The sequence below is a fragment of the Hordeum vulgare genome, chromosome 3H (genome assembly GCF_904849725.1).
Source record: "Hordeum vulgare subsp. vulgare chromosome 3H, MorexV3_pseudomolecules_assembly, whole genome shotgun sequence".
Taxonomy (NCBI): domain Eukaryota; kingdom Viridiplantae; phylum Streptophyta; class Magnoliopsida; order Poales; family Poaceae; genus Hordeum; species Hordeum vulgare.
This window is the reverse complement of record NC_058520.1, coordinates 240,130,114-240,155,400: the sequence shown is the minus strand read 5'-3', so window position 1 is coordinate 240,155,400 and position 25,287 is coordinate 240,130,114.

Below are 25,287 nucleotides of genomic sequence, written 5' to 3'. Positions count from 1 at the left end.
CGGGTCCTCCAAAGAAGAATCATAGTAAACTCCACTGAGGTAGCCTTCTTCCCCTGGCTGAGAAGCTGGGATATAGCACAACTCTGAATTCTGCAGTAGTGCATAATTTTCTCTCATGATGGGCAACATTGAGTAGGTGGCATCCTGGACCGCCATGTCAACGGTAACCCCCAACCCATAAGACCAATGGATTGGCTCCTCAGCTCCACGGTAATCTGGATATACCCTAAGAGTACACATATACTTACTCTGGTTAAAGTCCCGATACCGCTCCTCCACTTTATACTCTGGGTACCAGGTGTAACATCTTGAGACATCCTGCAAAAGATTGGATAGCATAATCACTCAACTCTCAAATTCAGAGTTCCATGGTCAACAATTTTGCTCAAAAGATAACTTGAAAACTCGGATTGACTCTCAAACCATTTCCCTACAAATCCATGGATAGCAACGGGTAATACTAAGAGATAGATAAGAAGCCTAGTTCTTAATCCCGGTAGAAAAGATGAGAGTGACCAGAATAGAATAACTTGAGAAGAGAAGGAAAAAGAGCCTTACGTTCCCTTCCACAATAAATTCCCTTATATATAACTAAAGCATCTCTAGACTCAACTTCGACCACTTTGGCTTGGTAATCCTACAGTCAGTCAGGCTCTGATACCAACACTGTCGAGACCCCGATCCTAAGCCATAGGAATCTAGCCTGTAACGCACAGCATCACTTTGTGGTCTCACGAACGATTAACCCCACGGCTGCCACCTTACCATGGTCGGGACCGTTTGCGTCTTTTGACTCACGTATGCACATGTGTGGCTAGCATTCCACTGTCAAAGAACCCGGGTCGACATAACTAGTTATAAACCCAAGTGGCACACCCATGCAGAGACATGCATACATAACCGAGCAAAGCAGGTGTCGGTCATCAGCGTGTGTAGACGAGTCGTAGCAAGCTACAAGGACTCCATTACACCGCGAGACATTTCCCCGAAGGGACAGACACAACAACAAAGAAGGATACATGACGGTCAACCAATGTGTCCGGAGCAGTAGCAAGCTACCAGGGCTCAGTGGAATCACAAAGGGTATTTCTTTCTAAGGAGTACTACTAAAGGCGCAAAACTAGGTGTCGAACCACATACATATCACAGCACATCACACGTATGCATGACATACTCAATATGCCTAGATACAACAATGGCATCGCAACATAACCATACAACATCACAACATTTATTTAGAAGGCTTAGAAAAGTCTTGCATAATAAGTTCACACGCGTAGGGGTCACATCACCCGACACTCAAGTCTTACACACAAAGTCATACAAGCCATGTGGAAGCATTAAAGCTGTCTAAGTACACACAGATGAAAGGAAAAGGCATATAGCCTGACTATCTATAGATCCCTTTCGAAGGGGTCTGGTCGTAGGTGGGACACAAGCTACTCGTCATCGTCGACGTCTAGGTAGAACCCACCAGATGGTTCGTGGGTATCTTCTGCAACAGTTATTAAGCAAACATGAGTAAAAAAGTACTCAGCAAGACTTTAAATCAAATCTATCTACTCATGCACATGTATCAACAAGGGGGTTGTGGGGTTTCTTGCAGCAAGCCAGCTTTGACTCTTGGCTAATCTATACTATGACTACAAGTATTTTTGAACAAGTTTTGATAAGTCGTACACGAGTCTACTATCTCCACAACAATACACTATCATGGATTATTTCTTCGTCTCCCTATGAGAATGCCATCCATGATACTCACACTTATCTGGATACTTTTATGAGTAGCCATTAAAGTTATCTATGAACAACATATGTTTCCAAGTAGTCCATAGCCGCGGACGCGGCTATTCGAATAGATCGTAACCCTACAGGGGTGTACTTCTTCACATACGCTCTCACCACTTATCGCCATGTGCACTTCACGCACCTCGGCAACCTTCAAGTGGAAGCCCAGCGAGGCAGTCGGCCACGACCGTTAACCACGCTAACACCTAGTCCAGGTTTATCGCCTATTTGAAACTGAACCCGCACGGAAGTCCGGCCAAAGTTTCCTCTACACCCTCAAACGATGTTCGCATGGTTCCCAAACACACCATCCGGGTGCTACTTGGTACATTGTGTCACTGCCTACTGCGTCATAGCCCACCTCTAAGGTCAGCACTATGCGTAGCCTCCAGCATAACTACACACACCAGAAAGTACTTGCAACTCCTAGACCGAGTACTAGGCGTTTAATAAGCCGAGAGGGTCCATTGGTTTCGGGCCCAATGTATGGTAGCAGCCAGTCTTGGATTACATACACGGAACTCAGTTCCTAAGAACGGTTCCAATGAGACAACCCACCATGTACTCCTACATAGCCTCTCATCGGTACCTTTACCAAATCAAATTCAACACTTAACCTTTGCCACCAGAACACATGCATCCACTCCATTTCATCACCCATATGAAACAGGCCTGACAGAACTCTAAGCATACCATGGCAGGTAAAGCATATCATGGCTCAAACATCTACCAGGTATGCTAGGTTGCATGGTTTAGCTATTTACTGTGACAAAGATAGGTCATGCAGAGGAATGGTTCAACTACCGAGGCAAAAGCAATTATCACGATGTGTCCTAATGCAATAAATGAGAGCAGGAGCGAGAACATGCGATTTTATCGGAATGCTCAAAAGGGGTGCTTGCCTTATTGATCAACGGAGGGATACAATCCTTCAGTTGGATACTCGATAGTATCCTATGGAGCGGAGCCTACGGAAACAAACAATCACAATCAATACACGACAACTGCAACAATATTATGCATGATCATGGCATGACATGGATATGATGGATGAGCTAATGCATCTAATATTGAATTGGTTGAAGTTGGTTTGAATGAAAGATTCAAATGCCACATCAAATAAGGTATTTTGAAATTACCTTTCATTGATTTGACCTTATTCTCACATATAGCTTGTTGTATCATGCATGAAAATAGCACCAATGGATTCCTTGAATTTTATTGATAAATTTTCATATATAAATTATTATAATGTGAGTTACATATTAATTTCTATGATTTTTATAAGTTTATAACTATTTCTTGAATTTTATTAAACCAGAATTGGAATTACTGCATCGGCATGACATCAGCAGGTCAAACTGACCGCTGCAAGTCAAACCTGACCACTAGGGTCCACTGGTCACTGACATAAGAACTAACATAGTTATATAATTAAACTCTAATCCTAATTATTGGGACTGGGCCCACTTATCAGTGGGTGTTTAGGGTTAGATTAATTTAACTTATTTTCTTTAGTTAAAACCCTAATTAAACAGAGGCTGGGCCCACATGCCAGTGACTCAGGGGGTCAAACCACCTGGTCAAACCGGGTCAGCTCACCGGCGTTGAGCCGTCTATAGCACCAGGGATGGTGGAGGGGGTCAGAAACCCACCTCCGGCGACCATTTGGCCGGCGGAGACCACCTACAGAACGGCCTCTCGCTCGCGCATCGTTTGGAACAAACTACACGGGCTGAGGTGGTCGGAGATGTCATCAGCGGCGACCTAGGCGGCCATCGGAGTTCGGCCTACGCCGAGATCGACGAGGCAGAGCACAACTCAACTAACTATGGGCACGTACAGCAACTACGCGACATCACGAAGCCATTGGTGGCCTCGGTTGGGCTCGACGACCACCGGAACCTCACCGGCGATGAGCTCCTGCGGTGGAGCTCTTCGGCCGACGATGGAAACAGCAACTACGGCTCGCGAACAAAGGGGAAAAGGAAAAAACGGATCCTGCGGCTCACGAGGATTGCAGTGGCGTCGAGAGCGGGCTCGGAGACGTCCTGTTGACGGAGAATTCGACGACGATGGCTTCGGTGGACGGAGGAGGAAGACGATGGCGCAATGGAAATTGGAGGGGCCTGGCTTTGGTTCCTCTGGCATGGAGCTGCAGTGCGTCGAGGCAAAGCTTTTGAGCACCTCAGAGACAAGAGGGAACGGCGGGATCGACCTAGCGACGACGAGCCTGAGGTGCGGCCATGGCGCGAGAGAGTGGAGAAGATAAGGGAGAGAGAATGGATAGGGGGAAAACGGATCTGGCGTCTCCCGAAGTGTATCATCTCCCCAACGCGATCATGGAGCCAGGCACACACGCAACTACGTGCCACGAGCACGATAGTCCGCGGCCAACTCCTCTTGTGCCTACTGGCAGAGGTAGAAGACGACAAGGAAGCCAGATGGGTTGGGCGAGGCGCCACGTAAGTTACTCCCCCCTCTTTCTTTTTTTCTATTTTGTTCTGTTTCCTATTACTGACATTTGTTTAATTTTATTTGGGCTCAACACCTAAACCAAAAGCCCTGGAATTAAATATGGTGCATATTTGAATTATTTCCAAACTCCACAAATTATTTCAGCATTTTTTGAATTAGCTAAAAATAGTTATAGTTATTATTTTGACAATTTCAGTGGCTTTTGTGGATTATTAAAAATGCCAAAGTGGTTGTAAAATAAAGTTCATCCATGTAATGTTGTGACCAACATTTAGTAGAAAAGATGAAAAAATTTGAAGGACATTTTGGGTTCATTGAAAATCACACCATTTGAATTATTTTATTTAGGGTGAGGTGCTAGGGTTTTCTTAATCCCCATTTCGACTTTACAAGAAGTAAATATGATGCACACACTAGCTAGGAACAAAGCAAAAAATGAAACCAGGGATGTGATGACAATTATGAAGCTCCTCATGATGTCCGGGATCTCATCCAGGACCCCTAACAACATTTGATCACCAACGTACATATCCCAACACTACTCTAGCATCATCAAATGTTAAGCAGTGCGAACCCTACATGTTTAACAATCATGTAAACATGATGTAGACACCTTTATGGTCAATAATCAATTGTGGGACCTAGATGCCCATATTGGTTTGTACATATTCCGCAAATATCTTTGTTGGCCGAACCATAATGTCAAGGATTCAGTCAATCCCATATGTAGTTCCCTTTGTCCAGCGGTATGTTACTTGCCCAAGATTCAATCATCAGTATCCCGATTTCTAGTTCAATCTCATTACCGACAAGTCTCTTTACTCGTTTTGTAATATAATATCTTGTGGCCAACTCATTAGTCACATTGCTTGCAAGCTTCTTGTGATGTTGTATTACCGATAGGGCCTAGACATACCTCTCTGTCATACGGAGTGACAAATCTGAGTATAGATGCATGCCAACCCAACACACACCCTCGGAGATTCATCTTTACCTCATAATAGTATTGGAACATTGGATAAGTGTAAAGATGCTTTCATTGTGAGGTATTTCCTCCCACTAAGATAATGACTCTTCATAATCAAATTATTAATTTTAAATGACATGAGAAAGAATATGTTGCACAAGCCTGGGAGAGAATGAAATTGATGATTAGAAACTGTCCCACTAATGGCCTAAGTTTATGGATGATTGTGTCTAGAAATCTTATAGATTCTCCTGCAGGTGGTACCTTTATGGAGGTGACATCGAGAGATTCTACAAAACTTCTTGACAATATCATGACAGATTATTCTCAATGGCATACCGAGCGAGCTCAAACTGGTAAGAAGGTAAATTATGTTGAACAAATTGCCGATTTGAGCGATAAGATGGATGCTCTTATGAACATGGTTACTACTAAACATGGTCATGTTGATACCGATGATATGCCATTATCTACTTCGATTGATCAAAATAATGATGCTAATGAGGTGAACTTTGTCTCTCAAAATAATTTCAACAACAATGTTGATAGAGGAAATTTAAATGCTAGACCGTACCCTGCTATTCATCTAATAATTTGGGTAATTTGTATGGCAATTCTTCTTCTTCTAATAATAATAATAGGATACACTATCATCTGAATAACACCAATAAATAATTTATTAGTTCTCAAAAGATTTTTGGTACTACGATAGAAGAGAAACAACATAAAGTGGATGGTATGGCTAGAAATATGGATATGATTGCTCATGATGTGGAAACTCTTAAAAATTAAAATTTGCCACTAAGCATGTTATTAGTGAGTCCATTAAGTATATCCAAGTCTCTATTGGTGAAGGCAAGAAGAGGACCACTAGGTTGAGAGCTAAGCGAGAGTTCTTAGGAAAAGCTCTTCCACCCGTTTTTTTACCGTAGTCATGACGAGATCTTAAATAGATTGGTGTTTATCCTATTGAATAGAAATTTACTAATCTGAAAATTTATGATAAAGGGACTCGATATGATTCAACTTTATCTAGAAGACATCCTGTTTGTTTGGAGGGTGATGATGCTAAAGTAGAAAATGAAAAAAAGTGGCTTTGGAGAGGTCAAAACTTTAACTAGTGATGTGCCCATTATCTTGGATTACAAGGACTTTAATTATGAGAGTTGTTCTTTGGTTGAATGTATTTCCTTGTTGCAATCCATAATTATCTCACCCAATGCCTAAGAAAAAATAAAGCGCTTACCAAATATATCGTAGAAGCGATGATAAAAGATCATGAGGAGAAACTTGAACTAGAAGTTTCTATACCTAGAAAATTGCATGACGAATGGGAACCTACTATTCCTAAATCTCTTTGTGATGTACTTGGTCTCACCGATATACATGAGTGTTCCCTTAACTTGCATCTTGCGCATTCTAGCATTAGGAAATATTTAGGGTAGAATAAATGATATGATTATTATTTATAATAGCAATTATGTGTGTGTGTATTTTATTGTGTCTGATATTGAATGCAATCCGCCTTGTCCAATTATACTTCGAAGACCTTTCTTTCGAACTATAGTTGCTATTATTGATATGAAGGAGGTAAACATAAGATTCCAATTCATTAAATAAAGGTATGGAACACTTCCATGGAAATATAATTAAACCACCTTATGAATCTATCATTAGGGCCACTTATGGATTAAATGTCAAGGATGACAACACTTGATACTATGCACTATGCCTAGCTAGGGGCGTAAAACGATAGCGCTTGTTGGGAGCAACCCGATAGTTATCTTATTTTTTTTGTTTTACTTTATGCTATTTTCTGTTAACATGATTATTTATAATGTAATGATTGTGTTTTTATGTTTTAATTAGTGTTTGTGCCAAGTAAAGACTTTGGGATGATTTGGAAGATTGTAGATTTGATCATGTGCAAAAAGAGAAACTTTTACATCCAATATAGCATTTCTGTGATTTTACTGGAAGATCTTTATGATCTTAATTTTTTACACCAAATTTATATACAAACTTCACATGTTGTTCTAGTTTTTAAGAATTTTCGGAGTTACAAAAGTATGGTTTTAGTGCTCATCATTACAGATTATTCTGTTTTAGATAGATCATGTTTTTCTTCCATAGTTTACTTGATTTGATGATGCTATAGACTATATCGCGGGGTATAAGCCATGGAGAAGTTATAATACATTACCTTATGAAATAACTAAATATGAATCAATTTATAACAGTACCTAAAGTTTATGATTTTCCTATTATACTAATGGATCTCATGAGGTTCATGTTGAGTTTTTGTGCTGACCTTTTCAAGTTTTGGGTGGGATCATGAAGGATGAAGGAATAAGGAGTAGCAATAACCTAAGCTTGGGGAAGACCAAGGTACTCCAAGTTAATATATTAGGAAGACTCGAGCATCTAAACTTGGGGATGCCCCGGAAAGAATCCCCTCATTCATCTCCATTCCGTCGGTATGCCACTTGGAGCTATATTTTTATTCATCACGTGATATGTGCTTTGCTTGGACCATCGTGTATCGTAGTTTACTTTTGTTTTAGTTTTCCACAATACTTGTTTGCTAGACACACCTATTTTACAAAGACATATGTTTATCATGATTTATTAGAATACTCTATGTGCTTCGCTTCTATCTTTTGACCTAAGCAGTTGCTCTAGAACTTTAATTATATCATTTAGAGCACGATGGTGTGTAGATTTTAGAGAAATACTAGCATCCCCGTTATTCGCTTATATTGTTTGAGATTCTAATAGGGGCTAACGGTAATTTGTATATGTTATAATATTATTCCCAAAAGGATATGTATTCAAGGATGATATAATAAAGACTTTCATGTAGCACATAAAAGAGAAATTGTTGGTTAATTATATTGATGTGGTAATATGAAAGGGCGTCAGTACATGCTTGTTGGTTAGTAGAAATATTGATAGTTAAAGGGTGTTACTTGTTTTCATCTAAATATTGGTAATGGCATGGTGATGATGTGTGAGCATTCTTATTCCTTGTTGAAATCCTAGTATTGTTTTGGTAGGGGCGCGCGATGGTTAACTCCTACCAACCTCCTCCCTAGGGGCATGTGTTAAGACTTTGCTTTGAGAGAGCTAATAAGACTTTGTGGTAAGTATATGAGTTTTTCATGACTAATGTGAGTCCATCGATGTACTCACACGCACCTTTCCATATTTTCTAGCCTCTTTGGTACCATGCATTGCCCATTCTCACCTCGAGGATTGGTGTCACCTTCACTGGTGCATCCAAACCCCGTGATATGATATGATCTATTACACATAAGCCACCTTATATCTTCCTCAAAACAGCCACCATACCTACATATCATGGCATTTCCATACCCATTCCAAGATATATATTCCATGCAACTTCCACCGTTACATCACATGACATGTGTGTTCATCATCCTATGGCTTTGCATGATCATGTAGCTCACATAGTATTCATGGCCCAGCCACCGTTCATCATTATTTAAATGTCTCACTAGGTCATTGCACATCATGGTACATTGCCAGATGCATTCATATAGAGTCATCGTGTTTAGTAGTTTTTCATATCGAGTTTTAAGTAGATAGAAGTGTGATGTTCATCATTATTAGAGCACTGTCTTAGTGAAGCAAGGACGATGGAGAAAATTATTCCCCCACAAGTATGGATGAGACTCCGAACGAAAAAAAGAAAACTAAAGAAAGGGATAGAAATAAAAATAACAAAATAACAAAATAAAGAAAGAAAGAGAGAAAGAAAAATAGAAATAAATATATGAGAGAAAAGAGGGAAGGGACAGTGCTACTACCTCTTTTTCCACACTTGTGCTTAGAGAAAGCATCATGTTTTTCATATAAAGATTCTCATGTTTTGTCATTTTCATATGCTAGTGGGAATTTTTCATTATAGAACTTGGCTTCTATATTCCAATGACAGGCTTCATCTAATGCCGGAGGTCTTCATGAGCAAGCAAGTTGGATGCACACCCACTTAGCTTCACTCGACTTTCACACACTTATAGGTCTAGTGCTTCTGTTGCATGGAAGTCCCTACTCCTTGCATGTTACCTATTGATGGGCATCTCCATAGCTTGTTGGTCCGCTTAGTTGATGTGAGACTTCCTTCCCCACTTTTACTCCTTTTGATACCTACCACCATACTCTATTCCACCCATATGCTATGTCCATGGTTCACGCTCATCTATTGAGTGAAGTTGGAAATGTTGAAGCGCGTTAGAAGTACGATCCACTTGTATGGCTTAACACCGTGGTGTTTGACATTTGTATTTATGTGGTGAAGACAGAGCCATGACATGCTAATATAAGAAAATGAATGTGGGGCAAACATTCTTTAAGGATCATATATTTTGAAATTTTATGATCATGTCACTTATGTTGAGGGATATTACTATGTTGATGTTTCTTAATTCGTTGTTTCTCAATGATCAAACGTCCAATAGGTTACATGTAGGGTAGTATGTCACATCAAAATTCTGTGTTTATCATTTACCTACTCGAGGACAAGCAGGAATTAAGCTTAGGGATGTTGATGCGTCTCCAAAGTATCTATAATTTTTTATTGTTCCATTCTATTTTATTATCATTCTTGTATTCCTTATATGCATTTATATGTTATTTAGTATCATTTTTGGGATAAAACCTATTAAGCAAGTGCCTTGTGCGAGTTGTTGTTTTCTGCATGTTATTGGCTTTTCAGGAAATTCGTACCAAACGAAGTCCAAATTCAATGAAACTTTTTGCTGATTTTTTGTAGACAAAAATAAGACCTAGGAGTTTCGTATGGAGACCAAAGGCCACAAAGGGTGGCTCCAAGCCAACATGGCGCGCCCATGGGGTAGTTGCACCATGATTATTTGGGACCATCTCCCTTAGCCTCCTGGCCTAACCCGGCTTCTATAAATCATAATATGTTGGGAAAACACCACAGAGACACCTGAAACACCTTTTCTACCGCTGCAAGCTTCTGCTCCGCCATGATCCCATTTGGAATGATGTTCTTGTGCCCTGTCAGAGGGGGGATCAATCATGGAGTGCCTCTACATCACCCTTGCTGGTCCCATGGCGATGCGTGAGTAGTCTACCATAGACATACGAGTCCATACCTAGTACCTAGATGCCTATCTGTCTCTATGTTATTCAATACAAAGTTCCCTTTGTCCAGCGGTATGTTACTTGCACGAGATTCTGTCGTTGGTCTCTTCATACCTAGTTCAATCTCGTTATTGGCAAGTCTCTTTACTCGTTCCGTAATACAAGATGTCATGACCAACTCATTAGTCACATTGCTTGCAACTTTCTTGTGATTTTGTGTGTGGACCCCGACTCATAAGTCAAAATCACCGAATGCACGTGTGCAGTGATCCCAGGATCAACGCTCACTAAACACACAAAAATTGGATAACAAGAATCTTACATCCAGTACATACAATCTTACACAAATATGACCATTGTAGTATAGTGTTCCATAGATGAGGCCATGAAGGTCGTACATCAAATAAACAGTCGGAACAGAAATCTTCAATAATAGCATGCACCTAGGACACTTGCCTTAACCGTACATGCATTCTGACTCGGAAGCGTCCTAGCTCGCATGTTCGTCATGAAGGAATCCTTCATCATACCCTGTTCTTTGGTACCTAGCCAGGTAAATAGCCGGGGACAAGCAAGTGAGTACTTTTGAATGTACTTGCAGGCAACCCATGTTTGGAACAAAGTAAACAATGCATGGTATAACACTAAGCATGTAGTTTTGCGAAAAGCTAGTTTTGAATGCAATACCATGTCCTATCATTTGGAAAATTGTGCATCATGAGGTTACATATATCAATATAAACAGAATTTGAACAACTCTAGTTTAATTATCTCATCAAGTCATCTGACTTAGCTCAAGCATTTATTTCTCACAGACACCAAGCTTCATGTCGGTGTACTAAAGTTTGGGCCTTTAATACACCTTACTTGTGCACGGGAAGTTGTAGTCACACCCGCGGCAAGGCCTGCCAGGGGACTGCTGATGGCGAACACGAAGATGCCAAGAAGATGTCCAACCCAATGACCATAGGACTGAAGATCAAAGGTTGGGATCCCGTCAAGATCCTTGTCGGGGGAGCTTGCGGAGCCCCGGCAAGATCCCGCCCACCTGCCACCGCTCCAGTGCAACAGTGAGATGTCGATCCTCCTGGGTGTGTGTCGATCGATGTTGGAGGTTGAGCAGTGCCGATGGGACGCGTCCCTGTCCCGTGTCTCAAATGGTCGGGGATGCCTGACGAAGCATTTAATGCGTCTGTCTTAAGATGCCAGTAAACTATGCACCCACTATGTGCCCTGTTTACTGCGCTTGTCTTAAGACGCCAGTAAGCACTATAGACTGTGCACCCCGTGGGTGCACTGTTAGCCACTGTTGGTGACCCCTTTCACCTATAAAAGGAGGCCCAAGGCGTAGCGATAAAGGGATTCGGATCTGACCCATGCGATCTCTAGGGTTTTAGACTCTCAGTACGTAGCTGTTGTGCACCGCATAGCGCTCCTGTAGCCAGAACCCTAGAACACACATAATACACCTAAGGCAGGAGTAGGGTTTTACGCTTCTCAGCGGCCCGAACCTGGGTAACACTCCCTCGCATTCGATCGTTGGTTATGTTCTTGGTGTCATCCTCTCTCCCTGGCGAACCGTAAAGGGATCCTTGCGGTCCATTGGTATTCGTTTCCACGACATCTTTCGTGTGCCAGGTAGGGGCAAGAGGTTGCGCTAACCTGACCTAGCAATCATCGCATCAGTTTCTTCATCATCTTAATCACCATGGCTCACAAGAAGAGGGGTGCAACGGTGGTTGATCCACCCGCACCCAATGTGCCCATGACTGCAGAGACGGGCGACGATATGGGCGCGGGCGGAGGAGGCGGAGGTCATGAACCTCCACGACACTCTAGTGACCAAACCCAAGCGAGCGGCATTGTTCGCAGACACAACAACAACCTGCACGTTGGTGGATCCAAGGATGGAGCTACGTGGCTTACGAGCGGCGTGGCAAACTCCAAGGATGGAAAGGCGCCCTGTGAGGCGCCCACTACGGCGCACACACCATGACCTTCCCAGGCGCCGTGCGACCAGCGGTCTTCATGACGCCGGCGGTTCCAAGCATCCCCGAGGAAGAACCCCTGAGCATCACTCTCGAGATGCATAGGTCCAGCATGCATGTCAAGAGGCTAGTGGAAGCGGCATGCGGTCACGGGACCGTGATAGTGCTCCTTCTAACATGGTTAGGAGTAAGAGCACCTCACGTTCCATGCACCTCTCGCGGCAGCCTACACCGACGGAAGTGTTTGCATGAGCGCAGATGCTCCTAGACTTCCCTCTTGTGGCAGAGAAGCTGGAAGAATGGAGAGCTACCATTTAGAGCCTCATCAGCCTCGCTAACGGCGATGTGCCCCAGGAACCAGAGCCTTCGAAACGGTAGTCCACCAAGCCGGCACGCGACAACGGTGAGAAGGCTGGAGGCGCCACAACCATGGTGCACTCTCCTCCACAGCGGCGGTAGAGATCGCCGACCTAGTGGATCATCGTCTCTCACGATTCGACTGGGTCTTCTGACCCGCGGACCTGCTGCGATCAACGCCAAGTTCTTCAAGAACGATGCAAAGAAGACGCTCGGACCACCATTGAGCGGCGGAGGGAAGCGCGCCATCAATCTGATAAGGGCGTAGGGGGCACTGTCGACGAGCCTACACCAGGTTATCCTGGCGACCTGCCTTACGAGGTGGGTTGTATAGCTTTTACTCGTGAGCTGCGGCGAGTCCAGTGGCCCAGTTCCCAGACTTTCAAACTGGAGGTCCCGGAGAAATACAATGGCAAGACTCACCCATCAAATTTTTTGAGCATCTACACCATTGTGGTGTGGGTTGTCAGGGCTCGCGACGACAAGATACTCGCCAACTACTTCCCATTGGTGCTTAAGCCAAATGTCACATCGTGGTTGATGCATCTGCCAAAGAACACCATTTCTTCTTGGGCTGACATGTGCCATGATTTTGTAGGCGCCTTTACTGGTGGCCACCGAGCGCCTGGCTAGGAAACTTACTTGCACATCATCCCCCAGAAAGAGGGCGAGTCCTTGCGCAAGTACATACAGAGATTCAGCCGTATACAACGCAACATTCCCGACGTGCATCCCGCCGCTCTCATCAGTGCGTTCCATCAGAACGTGCGCAATCGCAAGACGCATGAAGAGGTGGTGATGAATAAAGTCAAGGATGTGCTTAGGCTGAAGAAGGAAGGAGCCTCCCCGGCAAAGATGCCGACACAGGAGTCGATTCTGAAGATGAAGACACCGACGCGTCGGCAAAGAAAAGCCGACGGTGTAACAAGAAGCGCAAGGGCAAGGAAGTGTTTGGTGTCGAGGGATCTGACAACCCTGACACTGCCAAGAAGGCCAAGGCTGACAACCCTGGCAAAGACTTTGCCAGTGCACTCCCTGTCAGGCCTTGGCGGCTGCCGACCAGTCAGAGGGCTCCGGCAAACAATACTACAAGATTCATCTCACCAAGGGCCACGATCTCCAAAACAACCGGCAAGTTGAGCAGCTTGTCGAGAAGCAGAAAGCTGAGTATGAGAAGCGGGATAAGGAGAAGGCCTAGGATGGTGCTGAGGTGTCCAGCAAGAAACACGGTAGTCATCGCGGCAAAGCCAAGCAAAAGAAGGAGATGCCCGCACGAGGCCGCGGCAAGGAAGAAGGGGATGAGGACGATAGTAGCCAGGAGGACGACGAGTCCAGTGACCATGAGTTCCGGAAGGCTACACACATGATGTGCATTGACGGGGGCACCTTGCTGCATTCTTCGCACTGCCACGTTAAACACTAGGCGCATGAAGTGAATGCAGCAAACCCATCTATATGTGCCCGCAAAACCTTGAAATGGTCCCACACGCCTATCATTTTTTACGCTTAGGGTCACCCTGATCGCACAACTACGGTCGGGTGTTTGCCATTGTTGGTTTCACCAACGATCCGCAACCTCAAGGTGACGAAAATGTTAGCTGATGGTGGGGTCGGTATGAACTTGATCTCGCCTGACGTGATCAAGAGGCTGCAAATTCCTGATGAGGATCTCGAAGAAACGGGCATGTTTCACGGGATCGGTGCAGGGAAGATCGAGTCGAAGACCAAGTAACATTTGGTAGTGACCTGAACTACAGGACGGAGAAGGTTGTCTTCGACGACGCTGAGATTCCATTGCGATATAATGGAATCCTTTGCCGTCCAGCACTGGCCATATTCATGGCGGCATCGCATTACGTGTACAATACGTTGAAGATGCTCTGGTCGATGAGCGTCATCACCATCAACTCCGACAAGAAGGATGTGCTTATCTGCACCAACCAACTCTACTGGGAAGCAGCTGCACTGCCTGCCGCCAAGGCACCCACTCCTGCCGCTGAAGCTTCCGGGGGAAGAAGACTGGCAAGAAGACCTCTTGCACACACTCCGGCAAACACACCTCCTCGGAGTGTTGCGTTGCTGTTGATGATGTGCCATAGAGATCCACCGCCAGGAACAAGAAATCCAAGGCAGCTCCGCCAGAGACCAATAAGATGCTCGCCAAGGAGGATGGTACGGGAGGAACTTTCACTATAAGTTCCACCCTTGACGGCAAATAGGAAAGCACGCTCATTGCCTTCCTTCGAGCGAATCTCGATGTGTTTGCATGGCAACCATCTGATATCTCAGGTTTTCCTAGGAAGGTGATCAAGCACCATCTTGTTGTATGCCCTCACGCACAGCCCGTCAAGCAGAAGGTTAGGAAGCAAGCCTTGGAGCGGCAAGAATTTATTTCTAAGGAAATCAAGAAGTTGGAGGTGGCAGGTTTGGTTAGTGGAGTGATTCATCCAACATGGTTGGCCAATCTAGTTGTAGTGCGCAAGGAGAATGGAAAATGGAGGTTGTGTATCGACTTTAAAGATGTTAATAAAGCATGTCCAAAGTATCTGTTTCCCTTGACACACATCACCATATTGTGGAATCCAATGTCGGTTGTAATCTGTTGTCATTCCTTGACGCCTATTCAGGCTATCATCAGATCTTCATGGCCAAGGAAGACGAAGAGAAGACCGTGTTTATCTCTCCATCTGGCACGTATTGCTTCGTACTTATGCCTTTCGGATTGAAGAATGCCGGATCAACATTTGCAAGAGCGATCCAGATTGGTTATCAGCCCCAGCTACATAGAAATATGGAAGCCTATATGGATGACATAGTGGTCAAAACCAAGGATAAAGTAACGCTCATACAAGATCTAGAAGAGACGTTTGCAAATCTGTGCAAGATCAACTTCAAGCACAATTCTAAGAAGTGTGTGTTTGGTGTCCCGTCCAACAAGCTTCTCGGGTTCTTTGTGTCTCAATGCAGGATTGAGGCGAACCCCGACAAGATCAAGGCCATTGAGCAGATTGAGGCACGAAAATGCGTCAAAGATGTGAGTCGCCTTGTCGGCTGTGTTGCTACTCTGAGTAGGTTCATCTCCAAACCTGATGAGCGTGCCTACCCTTTTTCAAATCTTAAAAAATGCAGATCCAATGAAGTGGACTCCAGAGGTGGAGGCAGCGCTGCAATATTAGAAGAGGTACCTCTCCTCTGCACCAACACTAGTCGCGCCTAAACCGCAATAGTCGTTGTTTCTATACTTGGCGGCAACGAATGAAGTGGTTAGGGCTACATTAGTTGTGCAGAGAGAAGACGGAGAAGAAGCAGCAGCACAGGCAGCATAGTCGAGCGCAGGACCGTCAAGCGGCAAGCCAGGATTTCCTCCGGCGGAGTCTGGAGATGAAGCAATGTAGAAGAAGGTGGTGCAGCACCCAGTTTATTTTGTCAGCTCCCTCTTCCAGGGGGCTAGGTCAAGATACTCTAGCATACAAAAGTTGCTCTTCGGCCTCCTTATGGCCTCGAGGAATCTGCGCCATTACTTCCAAGCACATGAGATCACCGTCGTCACTCGCTTTCCGCCGCAACGGTTTTGCAAAATCGAGATGCAACCAGCAGGATTGTGGAGTGTGCTTTGGAACTGTCGAGCTTTGGTCTCAAGTTTGAAAGCACTTCAACCATCCAGAGCAGAGCCTTGGCGGAGTTCATTGTAGAATGGACCCTGACACCAGACGAAGAGATTCAAGAAACGACTCTCCCCGGCAAGGAAACGAGTCAATAATGGATCATGTATTTTGATGGAGCTTTCTTGCTGCAAGGCATCGGAGATGGCTTGCTGCTTGTCGCACCCACCGGAGAGCACCTCAAATATGTAATCCAAATGTGTTTTCCCTAGGAGAATTGACAAACAACATTGCCGAGTACGAAGGACCGCTTGCCGGTCTCAGGATCGCGGCAGACCTCGGAATCAAGAAGCTCATCGTCGGGGGAGATTCGTAGCTTGTTTTCCGGCAAGTTAACAAAGACTACCAGATCCCGTTGATGGAGGCCTACGTAGATGAAGTGAGAAAGATGGAAGAACGCTTTGATGTTCTACAAACAGAGCACATCCCACGTGCCAAAAATACCATTGCCGACGACCTATCAAAGCGTGCTGCCCTCAAGTTGCATGTGGAACCAGGGACTTTTGTGCTTCGTCTCACGCAACCATCTATAGCACCACCAGCAAGGCCAGACAAGAGAAGGAAGCTGAACTCCAGCAAGTACTTTCCCGCAGAGCTGCCAGAAGCTGCCGACAAGAGTCATGCCGGCAAGGAAGTTGCTGGGGACAGCGCCAAGCCTGCCGAGGAGCAATAGTCTTTGGCGGGACCTCGAGTCCTTGTCGTAGAGACAAACACTCCCGCAGTAGAAGACACTCCTTTAGTCCTTGTCGTCGAGCCTCAGGCTCCAGCATGGGCACAACATATTGTTCAGTTCCTCCAAACAGGGGAGCTCCCAGAAGAACAGGAAGAAGCCGAAAAAGTAGCCCGTCGGTCCAACATGTACTAGTTTTTGGATAACATCCTGTACAGAAGGAGACCCAACGGCGTGAAATTGAAGTGCATTCTTCGGGAAGAAGGACTAGAGCTGTTGGCAGAGTAGTTGATGCTAGTTGGATTACTTGGTGGAAGATTTTATGTTCAGATCCTTGATGCTACTCATTACCTCTCTGGTCATGAATATGATTATGATTTGTGAGTAGTTACTTTTGTTCCTCAGGACATGAGATAAGTCATGCTAATAGTAGTCATGTGAATTTGGTATTCGTTCGATATTTTGATGTGTTGTATGTTGTTTTTCCTCTAGTGGTGTTATGTGAACATCGACTACATAACACTTCACCTTTATTTGGGCCCAGAGGAAGGCATTGGGAAGTAGTAAGTAGATGATGGGTTGCTAGAGTGACAGAAGCTTAAACCCTAGTTTATGCGTTGCTTCGTAAGGGGCTGATTTGGATCCACTAGTTTAATGCTATGGTTAGACTTTGTCTTAATTCTTCTTTCGTAGTTGCGGATGCTTGCGAGAGGGGTTAATCATAAGTGGGATGCTTGTCCAAGTAAGGGCAGTACCCAAGCGTCGGTCCACCCACATATCAAACTATCAAAGTAACGAACGTGAATCATATGAACATGATGAAAACTAGCATGACAGAAATTCCCGTGTGTCCTCGGGAGCGTTTTTCCTCCTATAAGACTTTGTCCAGGCTTGTCCCTTGCTACAAAAGGGATTGGGCCACTTTGTTGCACCGTTGCTACTTTTTTTACTTGTTTCTTTCTATGAATCATCTCACCACACAACCACTTGTTATCGATAATTTCAGTGCTTGCAGATATTACCTTGGTGAAAACCACTTGTCAGATCCTTCTGCTCCTCGTTGGGTTTGACACTCTTACTTATCGAAAGGACTATGATAGATCCCCTATACTTGTGGGTCATCATGAACAAACGTATCCACTGAATGTCGAATCCCAACCTCACATCATGCATCTGTAGGAAGATTGTCCTATAAGTCACTACTTGATATCGCATGTATGAATTCCCGAAATATCTGGTCATGCAATCTGGTACACGAATACAAGGAGTAATATTCACACAACTCCTATACTAACCCATCCAATGTATAACATCCGTCAACACATAACCAGAATCTCGGACCTTCATCTACTACAGACCCTCGTGATCACAACGATACAAAGTATGGCAGTACCCCCGAACAATCTGCACCAATACTGGGGACATCGGGGTTATCTCGCCACTACTAGTATTGAAGCAATTACGAACATCCTTCGTTCTGAGATACTCAGAAATCTGAATGACGGCGATGTGCACAACAATCCCCTGGAGCTCAACTCCCCGGAAGAAATCAAGGCAGATAGGAGGCACCAAGACAGAACTCCGTCACATCGATATCATATAGATTTCAGAATCCCCTCGTGATCGTAAAAAAATTGAGCGAGAAGAGGAGTAGAATTAAGATTTCCTAAGACGAGGACCTCACCAAATCATGGAAGAGGAGAAAAAAGAAACCTACTCTCCCACATAACTAAGATTCAAAACATTTTACTAGACTCGACTTAGCCAAGTACGATCACACAAAGGCTCATATGGTCGTAAGGCTCTGATTACCAACTTGTAACGACTAAGATGCGGTCCTTTCCGATTTAGGGGGCGATGCCCCAAAATGGAAAGAAGCGCATCTATGCGTTTCGCAAGCAAGATAAACATAGCACATACATAACTAAAGAATGACAAATAGGGAATCGTTTGCCATCTCACATAGATAATATCAGAGTTTACATCCACACATTTATTCAGACAAGGTAGTTCTGCTACGGAGTACATAACATAAGAAAAGGCTATGCTATCCCGCATGCTTGCCTACGATCACGACCATGCCTCAGTCTTCTGGATAGTTCACGTACAGGCGGTCGTTCTCCTTATCGTACTGCCACGCCACCTGCGTGCCATCGGGATCACCTGTGTCGGGCGTACCTGTACCTGTTGGGGTGTTGAAGTAATCTGTGAGCCACGTGGACTCAGCAATCTATGACCTTGGTACCGAAACTAGTCACGTTATTAGGTGAGGAAGGTTCAGTGTTTAGGATGCAGCATCCTAAGCATTTATGGTGGCTAACTTACGAAGAAAAAGTTATAGATGTGGTTGTCTGCGCTAGCGGTCGAAGACTAGCTCATCACTAAATGATCCTAACCACCTACCTACGTCAAAGATAACCCCACCGTGTTCCCGATCGAAGAGAGGTCTTCGACGGGGACAGTCACGGTTACGCACACGGTTGGAAATTTTATTAGATTAAGTTCAAGTTATCTATAACCGGATGTTAACAAATATTCCATGCTGCCACATAACCGCGGGCACAACTTTCTGAAAGATTAAACCCTGCAGGGGTGCTCCAAGTAGTCCATCACAAACGGCCACGGGTCGCAAAGTAATCCTCTATCACGAATCTCATGATCTCGTCGGATTCCTTAGAGGAAAACCTCAACTCTGGGGAGAACCAAAGCTTCACCGGGATTCCTATACGCAAGCTATATCGCTAAGGTAAGACAAGTCTAGCAGGACCTCTCGTCGTGTCGACGACCCCGATAAGAGTCGCGTATCTCAGTCTTAGGACATGACGGATGACCTAGACGTCGGGATGGCTAAATCTCTGGGTGACCACGGGGGCCCGGACATCGCTCAGGTGGGACCAACACTCATGAGGAGCACTGGCCCGGGTTGTTGATTAAAATCCTCGGGCTAGCTATTCCCTATGCAAATTATTATTAGGTGATTAGCAAATTAAAACCAATGTTGGGTCCTGCTGGACAAGTCTTAACACTACACGATTTATCAAGGGGGTCCCCATAACAACCCCTAACGTGTTAGGAGCGATCAGTTATGGAATCAAACACCGGTAGCCGAAAACTAAGGCGGCAATAATGGAACAAATCACCCGGCAAAACCTAGGCCTTCCATCATTTACCAAGTATATCGGTGCATTAATTAAATAACAAATTAAAACATAATGATATCAAAACTCATGTTAACACATGAGACAATTGGCACCTGCAACTAGCAAAGCTAACATTAGAAGTTGAGCAAGCCTACTTAGCCATTCAAGATTAGCTAGGAGAGGAAAGTGTTTGGGTTTCATGGCAATACCAGGAGGCAATTATATCAGTGGTAGCCCTATCTCTAAAGCTGCGGATTACAGCTCCTGATTCAAGCAGTTCAAAGTTGCAGCGAGCATATGACGAAGGAAACGTGAATCTAGGCATAACAAATCTAGAGACGGTATCAAGGTCATGGTCATCTTGCCTGTGATGTCTTCAACTTGGAACTGCTCTTGTTCGTCCTGCACGTACTCTCCCAAATCCACGTACTCGCTCTCTGATCCCGATGCTACCCCATATAAAAACAACAGCCAATGAACAACAACACAACATGATGCCACAAACACATGATGCATGAGATGAGAGTGTAGCATGCATCTCTATTCTAGCCACTTGCATATGCATGAGAAGAAAAGACAAACTTCTGGGCAGAACTTCACTCTAAGCTATCTTGACATGCATGAAGATGACATGAACAGATGCATCACGAGAAAACGATACAAAAACATATAAAGAACCTTGAGAGCGAAGCTACGGATAAACCGGAAACTATGAAACAAGAAATGGAGTCCTACGGATCAAATCTACCACAAGCCTCTCCAATGGCATACTTTTGGTATTCCCAGGTTACCACATGATCAAACAAACAAGTATAGGTGGGATGGTGCAAGTAAACTCACCACACCACCAACTATGCACTCACAAGTTTCAAAACAACAAAACTATGCATTCTGTCCTAAACAGCATCATAGCAGTTTGAGAGCAACATGCAAAGCACCTACAGCCACCCAAATGTGCCAACAAGATATGTGTCAAAAGCTATTCAAAATCTCTACGAGCATGAGCAAAAATATAATACAAAGGAGTTACACACAGAAAGATCTACACGTGCTAACTTGGACAAAAATAACAGATTTCACGGACTTAGTGAAAATCTCAGATTCTTACCAGTTGTTTATGCTCTGAAGCATTTTGACAGCCCCCAAAACAATATCTACAGGAAGTAAAGTGAATGAAATTTAACAGAGAGCTAGACAAACACAAAATTTCCAACTCTCTAGTTGATTGCAAGGGAAGAAAAAAACAGCAGTTTCTCAGACTTAGTGAAAATCACAGATTTTCACTAAACTGACAATTTCAACCACATGCCTACTTTGACAAGGCACAACTTGCACATACAAACTTCTAAGCATAAAACAAAACCACCATGTTGTAGAGGGGTTCACCCACTACTGCCACATCAAGGAATCACCCTCTTAGGCTCATCACACCACTTGGCACCATGCTCTAAACATAGAACAAAACAGAAAAATGACATCTCCAGAAAGAGTTCCAAAGGGAAATTTGATTCCACCAATGGATTCCTGGGCTGATTCTACCCCCAAAAACATATATAATACCTAGGTACTTGCATAGAACAAATAGGCACAAAGTTGAAAGGAAAAACTACATGGAATCACATAGATGCAAATAGTGCCATATCACATGTGTTTCTCACTACATCATCATCCACACTTGCACTTGCACACACTCACAACTCCAATGGTGACATGAGGGTTTAGACTTCATGTATGTGTGCCATAGCACATCACCATACACAGACATCCATCAAGCACACACAAGTGCTAATGCACACAAACCTACACATGCTAGTCTCCAAACACACACATACTTACACTCACACCACTATCACTAACACACACACACATACATGCTTGCACCAGGTGCTCACTAAGGCAAAACCATGCCTTGGGCATGTGTGTGTCAAACTCACACATGCATACACACACAACTCCAATGCTAGTGAGCTCACACTCACATGGCCATCCACACAAGCACACACACACATAAACGCACTACACACATGCACACAAACTAAACAACAGGAAAAACCTACTGGTTGTAAGGCAAAAACCACCAACTTGCTGCCCAAGCAACAAACAATAAAACAGCAAAAGAAAAATAAAGAAAAATAGAAGGGGTAGCTTGGGGGGTCGAACCCAAGACCTACTGCACTCCACACACTAGCACAACCACTGGGCTATCACTTCTGGCTCGACAGAACAGAGGAAGTAAACATGATAAGTTTACCCTGTCGAGCCACTGTGCCCAAAACCAATAAATGAAAAAGGGTTGCCACTGGGTCTCGAACCCACGACGTGCTGGCAGCAAAACCTCCCTGCTGCCACTCTGCTACGTTGCGGTTCTTGGCCTAACAGGGGAATCCTACCAGGTAATCAAACAAAAGGACCGCCCTTGCTCTGCTTCCACAGAGAGGCGCCGGCGACGACCTCACCGGAGCCAATCGCTTCACACACACATGGAACTGCGGGGGATCTGCTACTACACCTCGAAGACAGAAACTTACTCGCGCGTCTATGCCCACATGCACAGCAGCTACGCTAAACAACAACAAGCAACAGCAACGTATAACCTGCCGGTGCAACTCCGGCAAGCCTCGAGCAGGGGCTCGGTCGTCTGGCTATCCGGGGAGGAAGGGGAAAGGAGGATGCACGGCTGCTCACCTAGCTATGAAGGGACAAGGCCCCGTCAAGGGAGAGAGCCGCCGACGACGAGTGCTGCGGGAGGTTTCCGTAGACGAAGTAGCCGAAGCAGAGAAGGCGCCGGCGTCGAGGGGGCGTTGGAAGCAGCTCCCCGCGAGATTCAAATAGGAATGGAACCCCGCTGTGTTGCGCTTGCGCCTGGACCGCTCGGGGAAGAAGGGGTGGCACTGGATCGCCGGCGTCGAACTTACCAGGAGGAGGCCACGGCGTCGAGCTGCTCGGGATCGCCCCCGGCGGCACCAAGAGAGAGAGGGGAGGAAAACGAGGAACACTAGAGCTAGAGAGGACGATGGGCGGCTTTTATCGCCTCGGGGGGACGAGCTGGAGCCGCAGGATCGAGGCATGGTGGATCAGTGGTGGAGGCTTAGTCATACAGTGGTGACGCTAGTGGGAGGTAGGGGACGGTCGTGGAGCTGGGCTGGATAACGAGAGGAGGGAGGAAAATGGGCCAGCGAGGGGGAGATGGGCTCCTGTTGGCGCCACATAGAGAGGAGGAAAACCGTGGGGTTTTCCTATTTTAAAACAAAGCCAGCAAACAATTAACTCCTAGGAAAAATTATGGCTCCAAAAATAAAAATAAAAATGCCCCTGGTCATAAGGAATTATGACCTATTTAAATAAAATGAAAAGAGAATTTTTGGAGCAAAGAAATATTTACAAAACATAATTAAATAACCTATTTTGTGAATATCTACCCCTCTCAAACATCGATTCAAATCACATTAAACCTAGCACCACATCCACCACAAATCACTCTAAAATATAAACATTTTTGAACCAGGGTTAGAGCAAGTAAAGCTTGAGCTTGAGAAAAATAGAGAAGGGGGTTGTTTTAAAACCTAGTTGAAACCTAGCATAGTGCAACCCAATTGCAAACCCCACTTCATCATCACATGCACATCAACATCACATACCACATCCAAGGATCCACAACAACAACAAACACAAAGAAGGCATGAATGCAAGGGTAGACAAGGTATGATCACACATGAAATAACACATGCATATATATCATAAGGCAATGACATGATGGACCCACATACATAAATGTTCCAAATATGGCAAGTTACACTCTGGGGCATTACAGAAGTGTTGGAAGATAGTTGAAGAAAGTAAGAACTCTATTCTTCTATTCATTCGGATCCATTACAGGAATGAAAAAAGGAAAGTTCTATGTGTAGAACTTGCAGCGCAGGTTCGTGTTCCAAGTTCTGGGTTCCTCTGCACCGATGTCGATAAGCTCCATTGTGTAGGAATTTGGATATGGCAATGGCCATTGCCACGGGGGTGCTAGCTTGTCAGGTTTCTATTGGTCCAATCGGAGGACTTGATCCGCCTCTTTAAACGCTCGGCCCTGACTTGTCTATCATGGTAGCGTTGAAGGTCTTGCTGGTACGCCATGTACCGGATGAGGGCTAGCTCCCTCTCTTCCTCGAGAAGATGCAAGTTGTCTTGGCATGCTTCTTTAGCTTTAGCATCGCTATACTGCTCCACTCGGGGGGAGTTGTGACATAAGTCACTCGGCGGGACGACTTCCGAGCCATACACCATGAAGAATGGAGTACGCCCGGTTGAATGATTCAGTGTCGTTCGCATACCCCACAGGACGGATGGTAATTCCTCGACCCAAGTGCCAACGGCATATTTGAGGTCACTCATCATTCGGGGCTTCAGTCCTTGAAGTGTCACACCATTCGCCCATTCCGCTTGTCCATTCGACTACGGGTGCGCCACAGAGGCATAGTTAACATGAGTGTCCCGAGAGTGACAGAACTCGCGGAACTCGTCAGAGTCGAAGTTGGTTCCGTGGTTGGTGATGATGTCGTGGGGAACTCCGAATCTGAAGATGATCTGTTGAATGAAGTTGACGGCAGTCGTTGCGTCCAAGATTTTGATGGGTTTGGCTCCAACCCACTTGGTGAACTTATCCATCACGACTAGCAGGTCGGTGAATCCGCTCGACCCGGTGCACAAAGGGCCGACCATGTTGAGGCCCCATACGGCGAATGGCCAAGTGAGTGGGATCGTCTTCAGCACGGATGCAGGCTTGTGCGACTGATTCTTGTAGAACTAGCACTCGACACGCATGTCCACCAAATCCCTTGCTACCTCATTGGCTCGGGGCCAATAAAAACCTGCTCGGAAGCTTTTTTCTACCAAGGTCCGAGAGGACGCATTGTGTCCACAGGTTCCCGAGTGGATCTCGTGCAAGATTTGTAATCCTTCCTCCGGAGAGATGCACTTCTGGATGACTCTTAACACTCTTCTTGTACATTTTGTTTCTGAGTACTTCGAAAGCTTTAGACCGCCGTACGATATGGGAGGCTTCCTCTTCGTCCTCGGGAAGCTCTTGCGACAGCAAGCAAGCTAGATAAGGTTG